General features: G+C 48.1%; 1 protein-coding gene and 1 long non-coding RNA gene across 7 annotated transcripts in view; one reads left to right on the forward strand and one right to left on the reverse strand.

Annotated features, from left to right (window-relative positions):
• The window catches only part of rbfox1 (RNA binding fox-1 homolog 1), a 778,480-nt gene that overhangs the window by 62,186 nt on the left and 697,087 nt on the right, over nucleotides 1–19,207 (forward strand). The window lies entirely within an intron of this gene.
• Nucleotides 1,409–18,581, reverse strand: LOC116985995. The gene is made up of 4 exons (XR_004415384.1): nucleotides 18,571–18,581; nucleotides 16,558–16,563; nucleotides 11,273–11,275; nucleotides 1,409–1,528 (listed from the first exon to the last, which is right to left on the reverse strand). It is a non-coding gene; the product is annotated as an uncharacterized LOC116985995 (long non-coding RNA).

The following is a 19,207-nucleotide window of genomic DNA, read 5'->3' on the forward strand; positions in this document are numbered from 1 at the left end:
AACTGGGTCAATTTCTCCTCAACAAATAGCCCAGAGAAAGACTTTGAAGGCAAGCGGAAATTCCTATTTATTCCAATCAAATAAAAAATGTATGCAAGGGTTTGGCAAACATTTGGATAATATGCTTCCAAGACAGTAATGTGAATTACATGAAGGCTCTCATTAATATGTTGGTGTGATTAAAAAAACAGCTGAGTTCTCTAAACATTTGCCTCTCAATCTGCTGCCTATTTAAACTTCAAAAAGGTAATATACAGTATATATATATATCCTTGATTTAATTTTACACCATTTAATGATCTTGGAAAGTGAGTAAATTCAGCTTCAGAATGAAATAAGTTTACGTAAACACATTTTGGTTTATACATTTTGTTTTACTCGTGTGGTTATAGTTCCTATTATCAAGTCCAGTTACAGCAGACGTTTCCATAGACAATAGGTGCATGAGTAGGCCATTCGGCCCTTCACGCCAGCACCGCCATTCAATGTGATCATGGCTGATCATCCACAATCAGTACCCCGTTCCTGCCTTCTCCCCATATCCCCTGACTCCGCTATCTTTAAGAGCCCTAACTAGCTCTCTCTTGAAAGTATCCAGAGAACCTACCTCCACCGCCCTCTGAGGCAGAGAATTCCACAGACTCACAACTCTCTGTGAGAAAAAGTGTTTCCTCGTCTCCGTTCTAAATGGCTTATTCCCCTTATTCTTAAACGGTGGCCCCTGGTTCTGGACTCCCCCAACATCGGGAACATGTTTCCTGCCTCTAGCGTGTCCAAACCCTTAATAATCTTATATGTTTTAATAAGATACCCTCTCATCCTTCTAAATGCCAGAGTGTACAAGCCCAGCCGCTCCATTCTCTCAGCATAGACATAGAAACATAGAAATTAGGTGCAGGAGTAGGCCATTCGGTCCTTCGAGCCTGCACCGCCATTCAATATGATCATGGCTGATCATCCAACTCAGTATCCTGTACCTGCCTTCTCTCCATACCCTCTGATCCCTTTAGCCACAACAAGGGCCACATCTAACTCCCTCTTAAATATAGCCAATGAACTGGCCTCAACTACCCTCTGTGGCAGAGAGTTCCAGAGATTCACCACTCTCTGTGTGAAAACATTTTTCTCATCTCGGTTTTAAAGGATTTCCCTCTTATCCTTAAGCTGTGACCCCTTGTCCTGGAATATGACAGTCCCGCCATCCCGGAAGAGAGGGAATGCTCGTTTTGAATGAAAGTCAGCTGTTTCTAAATAATTTTATAACTGCTGAATAATCCACAATAAAACTAACTTGTTTTACTTTCCCGACCACAATGTAGTGTCTTCAACATTAAAGCATGAAGTCCTTTTCCTCAGAAGATAGACACAAAATGCTGGGCTAACTCAGCGGGGCAGGTAGCATCTCTGGGGAGAAGGAATGGGCGACGTTTCGGGTCGACACCCTTTTTCAGACTGAAGTCAAGGGAGAGGGAGATACATAGATAAGGAAGTTTAAGGTGTGGAAACGGATCAAAGTGGATGGAGATCACTGTTAGCAACATTTTGGGTCAAAACCCTTCTTCAGACCCGAAACGGTTTCTACCCTAAACGTTGCCTATTTCCTTCGCTCCATAGATGCTACCTCACCCGCTGAGTTTCTCCAGCATTTATATCCACCTTCGATTTTCCAGCATCTTCAGTTCTTTCATAATCAAATTCTTAGAGGATTGGACAGGCTAGATGCAGGTAAAATGTTCCCGTGGTTGGGCGAGTCCAGAACCAGGGGACACACAGTTTAAGAATAAGGGGTAGGCCATATAGTACTGTAATGAGGAAAATCTTTTCACCCAGAGAGTTGTGAATCTGTGGAATTCTCTGCCACAGAATGCAGTGGAGGCCAAATCATTGGATGTTTTCAAGGGAGAGTTAGTTTTAGCTCTTAGGGCTAACGGAATCAAGGGGATATGGGGGAGAAAGCAGGAACGGGCTACTGAATTTGGACGATCTGCCTTGATCATATTGAATGGTGGTGCTGGCTTGAAGGGCCGAATGGCCTACTCCAGCACCTATTGTCTATGTTTCAGTCATTTTCCTCGTTCCACTGAAGCGCTTCACGCTGCTCTCTCTCCAGCCTTCTGGGTTGTGGAAGACCTTGAACTAAATGGATGAGCATATTTTCACCTGCAGTGTAGATTTTAGCTGGAAGAAGGCCAGGTCTTTGAAAATAGTCTAATTTACAAATCGTAAATTACTGCTGCTAAACCTTCTGAAAGAGGGGCTATTGCACCATCAGGAACCTCGTTAAATGACTTTGTGTGAAATAGCTGCTTTTAAGTTGTGTTTTGCTGTGTTGGGGACATTATGTAGCAAACTCATCATCATCTGCTGTGCCTGGAGAGATGTTATACTCCTTCACAAATGCGCCACTGGGCTTGTGGATTGACTGTTTAGGGTAGCACAGTGCCGTGGCTGAGAGGGTCACTGCCTCACGACCCTGGTGAGCGGAGTCCGACATCCAACACTCAACTGAAGAAGGGTCTCCACCCGAAACGTCACCCGTTCCTTCTCTCCAGAGATGCTGCCTGTCCCGCTGAGTTACTCCGGCATTTTGTGGCCTAATTTGAGGAAGGACATTTTTGCTATTGAGGGAGTGCAGCGTCGGTTCTTTTAGGCAGTTTTAGAAGGGTCTCGACACAAAAAAGTCACCCGTTCCTTCTCTCCAGAGATGCTGCCTGTCCCGCTGAGTTAAGGGCCTGCCCCAATTGGGCGTCATTCGCGCGTCACGCAGATGGCGGGCAAAGATAGTGTACATCCCAAAATCCTGGGGCGCCGCGACTGACCCACGCGCCACTGCCTACGTCACCACACACCATGCGCGCAGCACGTGTGGGTCATGATGCGCGCGTCTTGTGTCGTGACGCGTAAATGATGTCGCGTAAATGACGCGCAAGTGGGACAGGCCCTTTACTCCAGCCTGTCTTCGGTGTTAAACCTGCACCTGCAGTTCCATCCGACAGGGCAACATATAACCACTGCTATCTGTGTGGAGTCCACATGTCCACACCTTCTTCTGGGTTCTCCTCAACTGCTCCCACGGCCCAAAGATATTTCTGCCAGTAAGTTTTATTGCTCTTGGTGTGAACGTGGGTGGTGGAATATGGGAAGATGGGTTGGGAGAGAGGGGAGAAGAGATTAGAGGGAAAATTGATGGGTGTGTGGGATTGAATCTGGGCAAATATATTGGGCGCCTGGTGGAATTATGAACGCATGCTTGTTGTATCCTACAAAGAAATATCGATGCGAACAATTTTATTCTGCTCTTGAAACTAAGAAGACAGTGCAGAAGTTATCAGGTCATGTTTATTGCTTAGCATTAAATACTGCTGGACAATTTTCACAATTGTTATAGAATGATACAGAGTGGAAACAGGCCCTTCGGCCCAACTTGCCCACACCGACCAACATGCCCCATCTACATGCCCCGTCTGAAGAAGGGTTTCGGCTCGAAACGTCGCCTATTTCCTTCGCTCCGTAGGTGCTGCTGCACCCGCTGAGTTTCTCCAGCATTTTTGTGCCCCATCTACACTAGTCCTACCTGCCTGTGTGTGGCCCATATCCCTCTAAACCTGTCCTCTCCATGTACCTGTCTAATAACTGTTTCTTAAACATTGCGATAGCACCTGCCTCAACTACCTCCTCTGGCAGCTCGTTCCATACACCCACCACCCTCTGTGTGAAAAATGTTACCACTCAGTATCCTATTAAATCTTTCTCCCCAAAGACCAGAGACCTGGGTTCGATCCCGACCTCGGGTGCTGTCTGTGTGGAGTTTGCACGTTCTCTCCGAGACCGCATATGTTTCGACCCACGACCCAGAGACGTGCGGGTTTGTAGTTTGTCCCCAGTGTGCGGAAAGTTGATGTAAAAGTAGCATAACATGGGACTGGTGTTAACGGGTGATCGATGGTCGGCAAGGAGTCGATGGGCTGAAGGGCCTGTTTCCAAGCTGTACCTTTCCATCAATTTCCATCAGTGAGATTGAAAGAACTGCAGATGCTGCTTTACATAAAAAGACACAAAGTGCTGGAGTAACTCAGCGGGTCAGGCAGCATCTGTGGAGAACATGGATAGGTGACGTTTCACAGAGTGCTGGAGTAACTCAGCGGGTCAGGCAGCATCTATGGAGCTAAGGAAATAGGCAACGTTTCGGGTCGAAACCCTTCCGGGTTTCAGCCCGAAACGTTGCCTATTTCCAGAAGGGTTTCAGCTCGAAACATTGCCTATTTCCTTCACTCCATAGATGCTGCTGCACCATAACTCAGCGGGTCAGGCAGCATCTGTGGAGAACATGGATAGGTGACGTTTCACATAGTGCTGGAGTAACTCAGCGGGTCAGGCAGCATCTGTGGAGAACATGGATAGGTGACGTTTCGGGTCGAAACCCTTCCGGGTTTCGGCCCGAAACGTTGCCTATTTCCAGAAGGGTTTCGGTTCGAAACGTTGCCTATTTCCTTCACTCCATAGATGCTGCTGCACCATAACTCAGCGGGTCAGGCAGCATCTGTGGAGAACATGGATAGGTGACGTTTCACAGAGTGCTGGAGTAACTCAGCGGGTCAGGCAGCATCTGTGGGGAACATGGATAGGTGACGTTTCACAGAGTGCTGGAGTAACTCAGCGGGTCAGGCAGCATCTGTGGGGAACATGGATGGGTGACGTTTCAGGTCGGGACCCTTCTTCAGAATTGGATATCATTGGTTAATGTTGATAAATGGTCATGCTAAATTGTTAATTGTTGCTTACAAGAGAAGATAATGACCCTCCAATAACTCAGTAAACCCTCACTGGCAGATTTAGCTCAATATAGTTAAAATCTATGATTTATGCTGAAATTGTACACATTATGTGGGAGACATTATGAGTTCATCATTCATCGCTTCAGCTTCCCCTGAGTAATCTCTGGTCGACAGGATATTGTCATAGAGTGTTTAGTTTAGAGATTCAGTGCGAAAACAGGCCCTTCGGCCCCACGAGCCCGGGCTGACCAGTGATCACCCCGCGCACGAGCACTATCCTACACACACTGGGGACAATTTACAATGATACCAAGCCAATTCATCTGCAAACCTGCACGTCTTTGGAGTGCGTGAGGGAAAAGGATGGATGACGTTCTGGTCAGGACCCTTCTTCTCCAAAGATGCTGCCTGACTCGCTGAGTTACTCCAGCGCTTTGTGTCTATCTTCGGTACAAACCAGCACCTGCAGTTCCTCTCTACGCAATGTTTTGGGTCGGGTCCATTCTTCAGACTGGCGGTGGTCGTGGGGGAGGGGGAGACATGGCGGGGGGGGGGGGGGGGGGGGGATATTGGGGTGGTGGAGATAGGGGGGGTGGGAGGGTGGAGATGGAGGGGAGATGGGGTGGATAGGGGGGAGATGGGGGGGTGGAGATGTGGGAGATGGGGTGGATTGGGGGAGGATTGGGGTGGGGGATGGGGTGGAGATGAAGTGGATGGGGGGGGGGGGGGGTGGGAGATGGGGGAGAGGGATGCTGGAAAAGGGTCTGGTTTCTCGGTAGTCGGTTTTGCTTTGAGATTTTCAATTATCAATCCCTGCCGTTAACATCCAAATTCATCAGGGAAACAAATACTAAAAGCTGGTGGAATGGGAAATATACATTGGGAAGTTGGTGAAGAGTGGAAATGGAACATTGATGGCTGATGATGATGCAGTTTATATGTAAAAGCTGAGATCTGGCAGTGTTTCTAAATTGTTACAAATGTACGAGCGTTTGTCTGCTCTGTGTCTCTATTACATTTCTCATTTCTGTCCGCGCTTATGTTATTTTCAAGTTGATCTTTTCCGATGCCGTAATGTCATCCAGCACAGAAAAGGCCCTTCAGCCCATCTCATCCATGCCCACCAAGATGCCCCGTCGAAGCTAGTCCCATTTTCCCGCATTTGGTCCATATCCCTCTAAATCTTTCCTATCCATCTACCTGTCCAAGTGTCTTTCAAATCATACCTCAACTGCCTCCTCTGGCAGCCCGTTACACACACACACACCTACTTCCCAGTGGAAAAAGTTGCCCCTCGGGTTCCTATTAAACCGTTCCCCTCTCGTCTTAAACCTCTGTCCTCAGGTTCTTGATTCCCCTACTCTGGGTAAAAGAGTAGATAGATAGATAGATAGATAGATAGATAGATAGATAGATAGATAGATAGATAGATAGATAGCCTTTATTGTCATTCAGACCGAAGTCTGAACGAAATTTCAGCAGTCATACATATAATACAATAAAAACAACAATAAACACATATTAACATCCACCACAGTGAGTCCACCCAGCATCTCCTCACTGTGATGGAGGCAAAAGTCTTAGGTCTGCAGTCTCTTCCCTCCTCTTCTCCCTCTGCGCTGAGGCGATACCCCCCGGGCGATGTTAAAACCTGTCCTCGCGGCTCAAACACCGCGGTGGTCGAAGCTGCCGCCCACCAGTCCTGCAGACGCAGCTGCTGGCCCGTGGCCGAACCCCGGACTCAGGCCACCACCGCCAGAACACCATCCCAGCCACCCTCACGTGAGTAGGGTACCGTCTTCAGCCTCGGGCTGGGCCGCCCCGACTTGGGCGTCGCTTCTCCCTCGGGCCGGGCTGCCCCGACTTGGGTGCCGAACCTCCCTCGGGCTGGGCCGCCCCGACTTGGGTGCCGAACCTCCCTCGGGCTGCGAGCGCCGCACCTCCCCGAGCTCGGCCGCTCCGACGGGAGCCTCGTTCCACCCTCGGGCTGGCCGCCCTCACAACCTCTCACGGGAGCACTGTTCCAGCCCTGAGCCGGACCGCCCTCACGGGAGCGAGCTCAGGGCGAGTCCTGACGGGCTCTGCCTCCAGAGCCTCGAGGTCGCCAGCTCCATTAGGCCTCAGCGCAGAGAAGGGGAATACGACAAAAAAGTTGCATTCCCCCGCAGGGAGAGACTGCAAACCCCGTCTCAACCCCCCCCCCCCCCCCCCCCCCCCCCCAAAACACAAACTAAAAACCAATAACTAGACTAACCAAAACAAAATAAACAACACAAAAAACACAAACAAACGGAACTGCCGGTGAGCCTCTGCAGCCAGAGCCGCGCCGCCACTCCGAAAGGGGCAACGAGGTCCTTCTGCAGTTGTACAGGGCCCTAGTGAGACCACACCTGGAGTATTGTGTGCAGTTTTGGTCTCCAAATTTGAGGAAGGACATTCTTGCTATTGAGGGAGTGCAGCGTAGGTTGACAAGGTTAATTCCCAGGATGGTGGGACTGACATATGTTGATAGATTAGAGCGGGCTTGTACACTCTGGAATTTAGAATGATGAGAGGGAATCTTATTGAGACATATAAGATTATTAAAGGATTAGACACTCTAGAGGCAGAAAACATGTTCCCGATGTTGGGGCAGTCCAGAACCAGGGGCCACACAGTTTAAGAATAAGGGGTAGACCATTTAAAACGGAGAAGAGGAAAACTTTTTCACACAGAGAGTTGTGAGTCTGTGGAATTCTCTGCCTCAGAGGGCGGTGGAGGCCAATTCTCTGGATGCTTTCAAGAGAGAGCTAGATAGGGCTCTTAAAGATAGCGGAGTCAAGGGATATGGGGAGAAGGCAGGAACGGGGTACTGATTAGGGATGACCATCCATGATCACATTGAATGGCGGTGCTGGCTTGAAGGGCCGAATGGCCTACTCCTGCACCTATTGTCTATTGACTCTGTGCATTCACCCTATCCATTCCCCTCATTGTTTTACACACCTGTATAAGATCACCCCTCAGCCTCTTGCTCTCCAAGGAATAAAGTCCTAGTCCTGCCCAACCTCTCCCTGTAGCTCAGGCCCCTCGAGTCCCGGCAACGTCCTGTTGACTCATTTTTGATATTTTCTAATTTCACAACGAGCAGAATATGTCGGGATGGAATAAACTAATGGAATCTTCACGTTCCTGCTGTCATTTTTCCGATAAATATTCTCAGTAGCTCACGGTCCTCCGTGTCGAGGTGAGCTGATGAATGTATGGGGTTGGCACTCTAGCAAGTCTGATCCATTCTAAACGCGAGCGTGTGAGCACTTGATTCATTGATTGTTTAACAAGGCCAGCCAAGTTTAACAATTATAGGTTTAACCACGCATTTTAACGCCAAATTAGCTACCGTAACCGTGTAGCTGTGTTTCGTTTCATTAATTTGATAGCCGGGATATAAAGATGATGTTGAAGACAATGTAGAACGGTGTAATAATACTAGCATTTGTCACGCTCGCAGCGAGTGTCTCCCGCTGAATTCCAGAGGAAACAGATAAAATTCCCTTTTGTGTAGGGTAACCTTTCCACACAGAGGCTGGTGGGTGTATGGAACGAGCTGCCAGAGGAGGTAGTTGAGACTGGGACTATCCCAACGTTTAATAAACAGTTAGACGGGTACATGGATAGGACAGGTTTGAAGTGATATGGATCAGAGGTGGACAGGTGGGACATGTTGGCCGGTGTGGGCCTGTTTCCACGCTGTATCGCATAAGTGAGACAGGCCCTTAAGGCCCACTGAATCCATGCCAACCGGTGATCCTCGCACACTAACACTATCCTACACACACTAGGGACAATTTTACATTTATGCCAAGCCAATTAATCTACAAACACGCACGTCTTTGGAGTGTGCGAGGAATCCGGAGCACCCGGAGAAAACCCACGCGGTCACGGGGAGAACGTGCAAACTCCCTACAAACAGCGCCCGTAGTCAGGATCGAACCCGGGTCTTGGATTTCTCTAAAACTAAAACATTTAAAAATATATTGTCGCGATTGTATTCAATCACCGATTCAAATCGAGCACTGAAATATTTAGCCCTTCTCTTTAATCAGTCGGATGAAGCATTTTGTTCGTTGCTGGACTGAAGAACTTTCGGGCAACAGTGTCGCCAGGACTCGAGGGGCCTGAGCTACAGGTAGGGTCAGCAAGAACCAGGGGACACGGGTTTCAGGTGTGAGAGGAAGGGGGGAAAGATTCAATGGAAACCGGAGGGGACAACTTTTCCAGCTCAGTTGGTAATAGGTGTGGAATGAGCTGCCTGAGGAGGTCGTTGAGGCAGGTACAAGAACATTTAAGAGTCACTTGGACAGGTACATGGGTAGCAGGGATATCTAATTAGTCACAGAACCCTTCAGTGTAGAAATAGGCCGAAGGGACGAAGGGCCTGTTTCCACACTGAAGGGCTCTGTGACTAATTAGACTGTGGATTTATTGCTTTGATGAAAACTTTAACAAAGTAGGAATAATATCAAAGCTGTCTCCCCGCCCGTGGAGAATCTGTGCTCAATCCGCATTCTCAAGGGAGCGGCACGGTGGCGCAGCGGGTAGTGTTGCTGCCTCACGGCGCCAGGGACACGGGTTCGATCCTGACTACGGGTGCTGTCTGTACGGAGTTTGTATGTTCTCCCTGTGACCCGTGTGGGTTTTCTCCGGGTGCTCTGGTGGAGCGAAGGAATAGGTGACGTTTCGGGTCGAGACCCTTCCGGGTCTCGACCCGAAACTTCACCTATTCCTACACTCCACCAGAGAGACCTTCCGGGGCTCGACCCGAAACGTCACCTATTCGTTCGCTCCATAGATGCTGCCTCACCATATAATATAACAATTACAGCATGGAAACAGGCCATCTCGACCCTTCTAGTCCGTGCCGAACACGTATTCTCCCCATGTCCCATATACCTGCGCTCAGACCATAACCCTCCATTCCTTTCCCGTCCATATAACTATCCAATTTATTTTTAAATGATAAAAACGAACCTGCCTCCACCACCTTCCACTGGAAGCTCATTCCACACAGCTACCACTCTCTGAGTAAAGAAGTTCCCCCTCATGTTACCCCTAAACTTCTGTCCCTTAATTCTCAAGTCATGTCCTCTTGTTTGAATCTTCCCTACTCTCAGTGGGAAAAGCTTGTCCACGTCAACTCTGTCTATCCCTCTCATCATTTTAAAGACCTCTGTCAAGTCCCCCCTTAACCTTCTGCGCTCCAAAGAATAAAGCCCTAACTTGTTCAACCTTTCTCTGTAACTTAGTTGCTGAAACCCAGGCAACATTCTAGTAAATCTCCTCTGTACTCTCTCTATTTTGCTGACATCCTTCCTATAATTAGGCGACCAAAATTGTGCCCCATACTCCAGAATTGGCCTCACCAATGCCTTGTACAATTTTAACATTACACCCCAACTTCTATACTCAATGCTCTGATTTATAAAGGCCAGCACACCAAAAGCTTTCTTTACCACCCTATCTACATGATGTTCCACTTTCAGGGAACTGTGCACAGTTATTCCCAGATCCCTCTGTTCACCTGCATTCTTCAATTCCCTACCAATTCCTCACCCACTGAGTTTCTCCAGCAATTTTGTCTACCTTCGATTTTCCTGCATCTGCAGTTCCTTCTTAAACATTTGAAAGTCCAGCAATGTTTTGTAGAAATGGGAGGAACTCAATTAACAATAGACAATAGACAACAGGTGCGGGAGTAGGCCATTCGGCCCTGCGAGCCAGCACCACCATTCAATGTGATCATGGCTGATCATCCCCAATCAGTACCCCGTTCCAACTCCAAAAAGATGAAATGAAGAACTTGGGATTTTACAACCGACATGGCTTTATTTTTATAATAATGAGCAAGACACAATCTCTCTGCCCCCAGGCGACCGAGACAAAAGACAAAATCTGATCCAAGTGTTAATCTAATCTATTTATTGGTCCTGCGAAAATATTTCTAGTTGGAAATCGGGCATTAAATGGCAGTGATACGATCAGCGCGGAGAATAGAAGAGTCCAGAATGGGGGATGATTTACGACATTCTACTTAGTGCAGCTTAACGCTCTTTGACAAGTCAGGCTTTGAGGAGTCGATTGATTTTAGCTGGAAGGCGCGGCAGAGAGGACATGTGTAACGAACCTGAAGGTGGAATTGGATTCCAAGCCGGGGAAAGTAATATTCTATGTGCAGCGAATAAACTGGAGAGTTTGATTGTAAAAATCTAATGTGGGCAAATAAAGATGTCGAGAGTTACGATGGTCTCCGCGGAAACAGTTACGAAAATAAATTAGCGACATTTAGTTTTGGAGATACAACGTTGAAATCAGCCATGATCATATTGAATGGCTCGAAGGGCCGAATGGCCTACTCCTGCACCTATTTTCTATGTTTCTATGAAACGGGACCTATATTGAGCTAAATCTGCAGTTCCTTCTTAAACATTTGAAAGTCCAGCAAGGTGTGTGTGTGTAACAGGCTGCCAGTAGTTGAGGTATGATTTGAAAGACACTTGGACAGGTAGATGGATAGGAAAGATTTAGAGGGATATGGACCAAATGCGGGAAAATGGGACTAGCTTCGACGGGGCATCTTGGTGGGCATGGATGAGATGGGCTGAAGGGCCTTTCTGTGCTGGATGACATTACGGCATCGGAAAAGATCAACTTGAAAATAACATGAGCGCGGACAGAAATGAGAAATGTAATAGAGACACAGAGCAGACAAACGCTCGTACATGTGTAACAAGTTAGATACACTGCCAGATCTCAGCTTTTACATATAAACTGCATCATCATCAGCCATCAATGTTCCATTTCCACTCTTCACCAACTTCCCAATGTATATTTCCCATTCCACCAGCTTTTAGTATTTGTTTCCCTGATGAATTTGGATGTTAACGGCAGGGATTGATAATTGAAAATCTCAAAGCAAAACCGACTACCGAGAAACCAGACCCTTTTCCAGCATCACTCTCCCCCATCCCCCCCCCATCCCCTTCATCTCCACCCCATCCCCCTCACCCCCATCCCCAATTCCCCCACATCCCCCCCCATCTCCCCCCCCATCTCCCCCCCTATCCACCCCATCTCCCCTCCATCTCCCCTCCATCTCCACCCTCCCACCCCCCCATCTCCACCACCCCAATATCCCCCCCCCCCCCCCCCGCCATGTCTCCCCCTCCCCCACGACCACCGCCAGTCTAAAGAATGGACCCGACCCAAAACATTGCGTAGATAGGAACTGCAGGTGCTGGTTTGTACCGAAGATAGACACAAAGCGCTGGAGTAACTCAGCGAGTCGGGCAGCATCTCTGGAGAAGAAGGGTCCTGACCAGAACGACATCCATCCTTTTCCCTCACGCACTCCAAAGACGTGCAGGTTTGCAGATGAATTGGCTTGGTATCATTGTAAATTGTCCCCAGTGTGTGTAGGATAGTGCTCGTGCGCGGGGTGATCACTGGTCAGCCCGGGCTCGTGGGGCCGAAGGGCCTGTTTTCGCACTGAATCTCTAAACTAAACACTCTATGACAATATCCTGTCGACCAGAGATTACTCAGGGGAAGCTGAAGCGATGAATGATGAACTCATAATGTCTCCCACATAATGTGTACAATTTCAGCATAAATCATAGATTTTAACTATATTGAGTTAAATCTGCCAGTGAGGGTTTACTGAGTTATTGGAGAGTCATTATCTTCTCTTGTAAGCAACAATTAACAATTTAGCATGACCATTTATCAACATTAACCAATGAAGAAGGGTCCCGACCTGAAACGTCACCTATCCATGTTCCCCACAGATGCTGCCTGACCCGCTGAGTTACTCCAGCACTATGTGAAACGTCACCTATCCATGTTCCCCACAGATGCTGCCTGACCCGCTGAGTTATGGTGCAGCAGCATCTATGGAGTGAAGGAAATAGGCAACGTTTCGAGCTGAAACCCTTCTGGAAATAGGCAACGTTTCGGGCCGAAACCCGGAAGGGTTTCGACCCGAAACTTTGCCTATTTCCTTAGCTCCATAGATGCTGCCTGACCCGCTGAGTTACTCCAGCACTGTGTGAAACGTCACCTATCCATGTTCTCCACAGATGCTGCCTGACCCGCTGAGTTACTCCAGCACTCTGTGAAACGTCACCTATCCATGTTCTCCACAGATGCTGCCTGACCCGTTGAGTTACTCCAGCACTCTGTGAAACGTCACCTATCCATGTTCTCCACAGATGCTGCCTGACCCGCTGAGTTACTCCAGCATTTTGTGTCTTTTTTCCCCACTGATTTTTGATATTGTCCCAAAACAGGTGAGCATTAGGGGCGCACAGTGGCGCAGCGGTAGAGTTGCTGCCTCACAGCGCCGGGGACCCGCCTTCAATCCCGACTACGGGTGCTGTCTGTGTGGAGTTTGTACGTTCTCCTTGTGACCTGCTTGGATGGCGGGACTGACGTATGATGAAAGAATGGGTCGACTGGGCTTGTATTCGCTGGAATTTAGAAGGATCCTATAGAAACATATAAAATTCTTAGAGGATTGGACACGCTAGATGCAGGAAAAATGTTCCCCATGTTGGGGGCATCCAGAACCAGGGGCCACAGGTTAAGAATGAGGGGTAGGCCATTTAGGACTGAGATAAGGGAAAACTTTTTCACCCAGAGAGTTGTGAGTCTGTGGGATTCTCTGCCACCGAAGGCAGTGGAGGCCAATTCACTGGATGTTTTCAAGAGAGAGTTAGATATTGCTCTTTGGGCTAACGGGATCAAGGGATATCATTTAGGACCGAGATAAGAAAAAACCTTTTCACCCAGTGAGTTGTGAATCTCTGGAATTCTCTGCCACAGAAGGTAGTTGAGGCCAGTTCATTGGCTATATTTAAGAGGGAGTTAGATGTGGCCCTTGTGGCTAAAGGGATCGGGGGTATGGTGAGAAGGCAGGTACAGGATACTAAGTTGGATGATCAGCCATGATCATATTGAATGGCGGTGCAGGCTCGAAGGGCCGAATGGCCTACTCCTGCACCTATTTTCTATGTTTCTCTGTTTTTATGATATGGGGAGAAAGCAGGAACGTGGTACTGATTTTGGATGATCGGCCTTGATCATATTGAATGGCGGTGCTGGCTGGAAGGGCTGAATGGTCTACTCCTGCACCTGTTTTCTATTTATTTGTGTCAATGTTTCTATAACAGGGTGGTAGGTGGACAATTGACATGAGCACCTTGCTCAGGGTCATTTCAGTGAGTTGTGGCCTCAGCACATTATCTAGTGTGACGGCAAATTCCCTTAATGTCATATTCCTGAATATTCCTGTGGTGTTTGCTGACAGAAGTAGGCGTCCGAATCATTCGCCCAGCCCGAGCGGAGTAATTGACATCTAATTATTTGCCTCGCTTGTTTTCAGCGTTGCTTTCCCCTGCCCTAATTAAGTGGCAGTGCAAATATATTATTCATTATACAAGTCTCTCGCTGTGCTTACGGTCCTGTTGCAACACAGAGGAGACTGACTTTAAAGAGTAACGCAGCGCTGAGCATCACAAGCAACCACCTTGACATCTTGCTAACTCTCCTTTGCTAAAGAATCCAGCCCGCTCTATAAATCTCTGCCTTTATTACAGTAATTGTTTCCTAATGAGATAATGCTGCAGATTTTAACCACCTCCTAGTTCATTGACATGCACCAACTTGCCACTTGAAATGTATTATTCCCACCCTCGAAACAGCATCAATAAAATTTCAGTGTATGAGGCGCACATTCATGGATTTTTTGGCCACAAGAATCCAAACTGTGACAAAAGATGTTCCTTCCTTTTAGTCGTTCCAGGTGAGGCAGAGGTTCACCTGCACCTCCTCCAACCTCATCTATTGCATCCACTGCTCTAGGTGTCAGCTGCTCTACATCGGTGAGACCAAGCGCAGGCTTGGCGATCGCTTCGCCCAACACCTCCGCTCGGTTCGCAATAACCAACCTGATCTCCCGGTGGCTCAGCACTTCAACTCCCCCTCCCATTCCGAATCCCCGACCTTTTTTGTCCTGGGCCTCCTCCATGGCCAGAGTGAGGCCCACCGCAAATTGGAGGAGCAGCACCTCATATTTCGCTTGGGTAGTTTACACCTCAGCGGTATGAACATAGACTTCTCCAATTTCAGGTAGTCCCTGCTTCCTCCCTCCTTCCCCTCCCCTTCCCAGCTCTCCCACCGCCCCCTGTCTCTGCCTATTCCTTTTTCTTCCCGCCCCCCCCCCCCCCCCCCAGTCTAAAATAGGTGACGTTTCGGGTCGAGACCCTTCTGGTAACTCAGCGGGTGAGGCAGCATCTATGGAACGAAGGAATAGGTGACGTTTCGGGTCGAGACCCTTCTGGTAACTCAGCAGGTGAGGCAGCATCTATGGAACGAAGGAATAGGTGACGTTTCGGGTCGAGACCCTTCCGGGTCTCGACCCGAAACGTCACCTATTCCTTCGCTCCATAGATGCTGCCTCACCTACTGAGTTTCTCCAGCATTTTTGTCTACCTTCTACCTGTTCTGGCAGCTTGTTCCATACGCCCACCACCCTCTGTGTCAATAAGTTGCCCCTCAGGTTCCTTTTAATCCTCCTCTCACCTTAAACCTCTGTCCCTGGTTCTTGATTTTCCCCCCACCCTGGGTAAAATACCCTGTCCACCCCCCGCCCCCGGTCAAAAACAACGGTGGATAATCGATGGAATTATTCATTAATATAAAAAATCAACAAAGAATCACAGCTGATCTGGTTACTTAGCAACAATTAAACTGCTATTTTTAAATTGTGGAAAGTGATAATACACAACTTAGTCTTAAATCCCATCTGCCAACTGAGACTTCTATAATATTGCTTGCCTTTGTGCTCAGCCTGATGTCTTGTGTAAGAAAGAACTGCAGATGCTGGTTTACACCGAAGGTAGACACAAAATGCTGGAGTAACTCAGCGGGTGAGTGAGGCAGAATCTCTGGAGAGAAGGACCCTTAGGGTCTCGACCTGGAACGTCGCCCCTTCTTTCACTCCAGAGATGCTGCCTCACCCGCTGAGTTACTCCAGCATTTTGTGTCTACCTTTTGAGATGCCCTTTGTATGATATAAAACGACACCGTTATTTTTGTTTGTCTGAACACAATTAACGGTCTTTGTGAGCAGAGCAAGGCTGTGTGGACACAAGGAACTGCAGACGCTGGAATCTACTGTAGAACACAAAGTGCTGGAGTAACTCAGTGGGTCAGGCAGCATCTGTGGAGGGAATAGGCAGGTTGGATGGAATATGGGGGAGAAAGCAGGCAAAGGGGAACAATTCAGACCCAAAACATTATCTCCAGAGATGCTGCCTGACCTGCTGGGTTGCTCCAGCACTTTGTAATTTGACCATTGTCTATTTATGGGATCCCCGGTTTAGTTTATTGATACAGCGTGGAAACAGGCCCTTCGGCCCACCGAGTCCGTGCCGACCATCGATCCCCGCACACTAACACTATCCTACACACACTAGGGGCGAATTTACAATCTTACCAAAGCCAATTAACCTACAAACCTGCGCGTCTTTGGAGGAAACGCAGGTCACGGGGAGAACGTGCAAACTCCGCACAGATAGCAGATAGGTAGTCATGATCAAACCCGGGTCTATAGCGCTGTGAGGCAGTGACTCTACCACTGTGCTGCCTAGATTTAATTTGTGAAAATTGATGCAGGAACTCAAGATGAGTGTGAATGGTGAATGGGCAGGAACTGCAGGTGCTGGTCTAAACTGAAGGTCGACACAAAATGCTGGAGTAACTCAGCGGGACAGGCAGCATCTCTGGAGAGAAGGAATGGGTGATTCCATCCAGATCTTTGAGATACAGAATAAAATTTGGTCTTGTGGAAAATGTGTGCTTTAAAGTAAAAAAATGAACGGCAGCAACACAACATTAATGGGGACACAAGGAACTGCAGATGCTGGCACCTTGAGTAAAAAGATGAAAAGCGCGGGAGGAACTCAGTGGGTCTAGCTGAACCTGGGCAGGGATTGGACAGACGATGTTTCGAATGGACCCGAAACGTCATCTAACTATTCCGTCAACAGATGCTGCCTGACTCGCTGTTCCTCCAGTTTCAGACCAGTTTAGTTTCACTGTACCGAGGTACAGTGAAAAGCTTTTGTTACGTGCTAACCAGTCAGCAGAAAGACAATACATGATTACAATCAAGCCATTCGCAGTGTACAGATACATGATAAGGGAATAACGTTTAGTGCAAGGTAAAGTCCGATCAAGGGTAGTCCATGGGTCACCAATGAAGTAGATTTGTGTTTTTGCACCAAATATTTTATTTTCTGGCTTGTGTTCCTTGACGCATATGCAGGTGACAGGTGGGCATTGCACAAAGTCCCAATCCGTCCGTGGTCCCAGGATTGTCACCTCCTGGAATGCAGGGATCGGGCAACACAGGTCTCCGATGGATTCAACATTGCTCTGAGCTTGTTGCTGCCCTCTGCTGTCCAAGATCAGACATTGTAGCTGAGGCTGGAATTAAATATCAAACAGCATCAGGAGTAGACACAGAGTGCTGGAGTAACTCAGCGGGTCAGGCAGCATCTGTGGATATGGATACACACGCACACACACACACACACACACACACACACACACACACACACACACACACACACACACACACACACACACATAGTCACACACATGCACACACACACATACACACACACTCACATACAGACACACACATGTACACACACTCACACACACTCACACACACACACACACACACACACAGACACACACATGCGTACACGCACACACACACACAGACAGACACACACATGCGTACACACACACACACACACACACACACACACACACACACACACACACACACATACACACACACGTGCACACACAAATACCCACACACACACACACACACACACACACATATTCACACGCACACATACACACACATGCACACACATACCAACACACATATTCACACACACACACACATGCACACACACACATGCGGACACACACACACACATACGCACAAACTCATATTCACACACACACACACACACACACATGCGCGCGCGCACACACACACACACACACACACACACACACACACACACACAGGGACACAGACACATCTATATATTGATATCCTTGGTCAGCAAGAATGACTCCATGTATACACTCAAACTAAAGTGGTGATGTGCACGCCATTATCTCCGTTCATGCTGTGACCAATCTTGTTCTGAGGGCTTTGTACTACAAGTAGAGCAGGTGTGAATTCCCCGTGCCTCTGCTTTATTCACATCTGATGACCATGAAGCACGAGGCTCCTCATTTCCCACGTTCCTGCATTGTTCCGTGGCCTTGTCTGCTGAAGGTGACTGGTTATTTATCCCCTTGAAACTGCCGCTCACTACGTTTTTCTGCTTCATGTCAATTATCGAGATTTCATTGACTAAGACCCAGGTCCTGGCTCAGGTTAAAGGAAGCGTTTGTCGGCGCTGGGCCTGTACTCGCTGGAGTTTAGAAGGATGAGGGGGAACCTCATTGAAATGTACAGAATAGTGAAAGTCTTGGATATAGTCGATGTGGAGAGGATGTTGCGACTAGTGGGAGAGTCTAGGACTAGAGGTCACAGCCTCAGAATTGAAGGACGTTCCTTTAGGAAGGAGATGAGGATAAATTTATTTAGTCAGAGGGTGGTGAATCTGTGGAATTCTTTGCCACAGACGGCTGTGGAGGCCAAGTCAATGAATATTTTTAAGACTGAGATAGATAGATTCTTGATTAGTGCGGGTGTCAGAGGTTATGGGGAGAAGGCAGGATAAGTGTGTTCGGAGGGAGAGATACATCAGCCATGATGAATGGCAGAATAGACTTGATGGGCCGAATGGTCTATTTCAGCTCCTATTACAGTACTTTTGACCTTCTGAAATGGCAGTAAAATGTAGAGATGAGAGTTCCTCTCGCACATCGATGCTGCCTGACCCGCTGAGTTCCTCCAGCACCTTGCCTCTTGCTAGGGTCAGATGAATGTCGGTGTCTGTGCTGGCCCAAGGGGCGGCACAGTGCCGCAGCGGGTAGAGCTGATGCCTTGCGGCGCCAGAGACCTGGGCTTCGATCCCTGACCTCGGGTGCTGTCTGCACGGAGTTGGCACGTTCCCCCTGTGACAACGCGGGTTTTCTCCGGGTGCTCCAAATTCCACCCACATTCCAAAGACCTGCAGGTTGTAGGTTAATTGGCCTCAGTAAAATAGCATTTTTTTGAAGTTGTGTTATCTCGAAGGGCCGAATGGCCTACTCCTGCACCTATTGTCTGTCTATTGCCTATTATCTATTGAGTACTCCGTTTATAAACCTGTAGCTGCTGCAACAAGTAAGAATTTCATTGTTCCCTTGTGGGA

Source organism: Amblyraja radiata, chromosome 22 (assembly GCF_010909765.2).
Source record: "Amblyraja radiata isolate CabotCenter1 chromosome 22, sAmbRad1.1.pri, whole genome shotgun sequence".
NCBI lineage: Eukaryota > Metazoa > Chordata > Chondrichthyes > Rajiformes > Rajidae > Amblyraja > Amblyraja radiata.